At 28.2% G+C, this 2,542-nt stretch overlaps 1 protein-coding gene across 1 annotated transcript in view; it reads right to left on the minus strand.

Annotated features, from left to right (window-relative positions):
• The window catches only part of LOC100205377 (reticulocyte-binding protein homolog 1), an 88,023-nt gene extending 87,537 nt beyond the window's left edge, over nucleotides 1–486 (minus strand). The window contains exons 1-2 of the mRNA XM_065807522.1: nucleotides 367–486; nucleotides 1–95 (exon numbers count right to left, since the gene is read on the minus strand). The exon at nucleotides 1–95 is cut by the window's left edge and continues 611 nt beyond it. The gene's annotated coding sequence lies outside the window, so the exon portion shown is untranslated. The remainder of the gene's footprint in view (nucleotides 96–366) is intronic.
• Between the last annotated feature and the right edge of the window lie 2,056 nt (nucleotides 487–2,542).

A 2,542-nucleotide genomic window follows, 5' to 3' on the forward strand; every position in this document is an offset into this window, starting at 1 on the left:
ATCAAAAGTATCAGAAATATTCTTACTTTTATAACTACTCTCAGTTCCAGTCGAAGGGAAATCTGAATAACCTTTCATAACTCTAAGTGATGAACCTGGAGAAAAAATAGTTGAAAATGGTAATCTAATGGGATCAATTTTTATTTATATTTAATTAATAAAAATTTATGAAATTTTATAAGTAACTGAAGTATTTAAGATTTTGAGTAACTAAGTTTTGGTAAGATTTATGTTGCTAAACTCATTTTAATTTTAATATTTTAAAGAATTCATAAAAAAATATGCACCAAATAAAGTATTTTTTTATTATTAATTAAGAAAATTAGCATTAAAAATACATAGAACGAACGAAAAAATTTCAGTTACTTTTTTTAATTTTCGAAAGATTTTCTACTTTTCGAAATTTTTAAACTTTTCAAAACAATAATAATAAACAAATAAAGAATTCAAAATTATAACGCGGTAAGTTTTTCGGTTCGGTACATTATTATGAAATCGAATTTATATCGCAGGAGAGAGCGGGGATATTTCGGACACGGGAGACAATAGACACTTGAAAATCTTTCTCCTCATTGAAGAACATTCTTATTGAAACATGTTGGTAGAAATACCAACATGTTTACATAAGAAGACTTAGATAATAAGATAGAATTTTAAAACAGTTGACAGTTTCCCGCAAAACAGGTTTTAGAGTGAACCAAAAATTTTTTAGCTCTTTGATGAAAGGTTTTCGTTTACGTTAAGTCATTCAGATCTCCTTCAGAGTTCATGAGATTTTTTTTTTAAACAAACGGTTACCTACGGATATTTGGGAATGTAAATATTTATAATATATAAATGGGTTTGTAACAGTTCCTTTAATTTTTTCAATACACTCTATGTGGGTAGGCTCCAGAGAGACCGTCCAAAGTCTTCCCCAGAGGATAAGAAACATTACAGCTATAATAATATTTTATTAGAATGTCTTAATTTTTTTTTCTTTTTTTTTTTTTTTCTTTTTTTTTTATGTTATCGATTATAAAAACATTACCAGAAACTTTTAGAGAAAACCAATCGTACATTTTCATTTAAAAATTCAAGAAAAACCGCAAAAGATGACCAAACAAATAGTTTAAATATCAGAAAAAGTATGATAATATGGAGAATAATGGCTTTTTGACCATATCAAAAAGACTAAACTTCAAGACTAAACGGGATCCTGGGGTTGAAGCGGGACGTCCTGGTGTATGGCTAAACATAGTTAGTATTTACTGGAGAATTGTATGCATCATACATGCGTACTCTAGATTCCCATCAATTTCCAGATCCTCCAATAATATGCATTCTAATATATTTAAGATCAACACTTCAAAAAAAAAAAGCTGGACTTATAGCGACCGTATTTAAAAGAAAATACGGTACTGTTAAAGGGTTAAAGCATTATCAGAGGTTGATAATATATACAACCTTGGACACCATATAACGAAAATAATTATACATTATTTCCTGGATTTGATGTGAATAGTGTATGAATATACTGTTCATCTGGTTTAGAAGACTTTTATCTTTCTTCGTGGAACGGTGCTAATATTAATTCATTTAATAATGAATCATCTGGACTAATGTATCAATCAAAAGCAATAAATGATTCTACAACTACTATCTCATTTTACAGAAATTTTATTAATTCCATGCCTATTGCTACTACTGGAAGAAGATTAGTAGTTACATTAAACTCTGAGGATGCATAAGAGGGACAATCTGGAAGTTTTGCTGTAATAGGACATGTTTTCTTTTACGCGTAGCTTTATTACATTTACGCTTAACTTTAAAAAATCAATTTAAAATTAAAAAAATTTTTAGCTCAGAAATTATAGTTATGACGTAACCATAATATAATAATATATTATGGTTGCTATACTACCATTATTTTATTTTTATATTATTTTATTTTAGCTCAGAAATTATGGATAGGTTTATGGTTGAAATGAGTTAAGAAATTATGGTTATGATAATGGTTGAAATAAGTTAAGAAATTATAGATGAAATTTTAGCTTAAATATGATATGAAGTATTATATTTAAGCTATAATTTTATTCATAATTGGTTGGAGTTATGGTAGAAAAATAATGAGCTGGAATGCCGCCTTTATACTACTAACATTTATACTACTAACATTTTTATAACTAGCGAGAAATCACAGGAAAATGTATGCTTGGCGCGAAGACCTCTTTTCCCCCACGGTGAGAGAAATTGCAGGAACAGTAGTGGAAACCCCACCACTGCTCCTACAATTCCTATTAATTCCTATTAATTGAAAAATCATTTTTATTATCTTTAGATAATAAAAGAAGAATTTTACTCTACTTTATTTTACTTTAAAGACAAATATGTTGAGCTTTAGAGCAAGCAAAATCTGTGATACTAAGCAAAGGCATTCAGTGTAACGAACATTAAAGTTACTAATAACAACAATATTGGTTGATGAATAATGAGAAATGGTTTGTTCAATATAATAAGAATCAGCATCAAAAAAAGTACAGTCTTGGGAAGAAGGAGAACG

Source organism: Hydra vulgaris, chromosome 10, assembly GCF_038396675.1.
Source record: "Hydra vulgaris chromosome 10, alternate assembly HydraT2T_AEP".
Classification (NCBI taxonomy): domain Eukaryota; kingdom Metazoa; phylum Cnidaria; class Hydrozoa; order Anthoathecata; family Hydridae; genus Hydra; species Hydra vulgaris.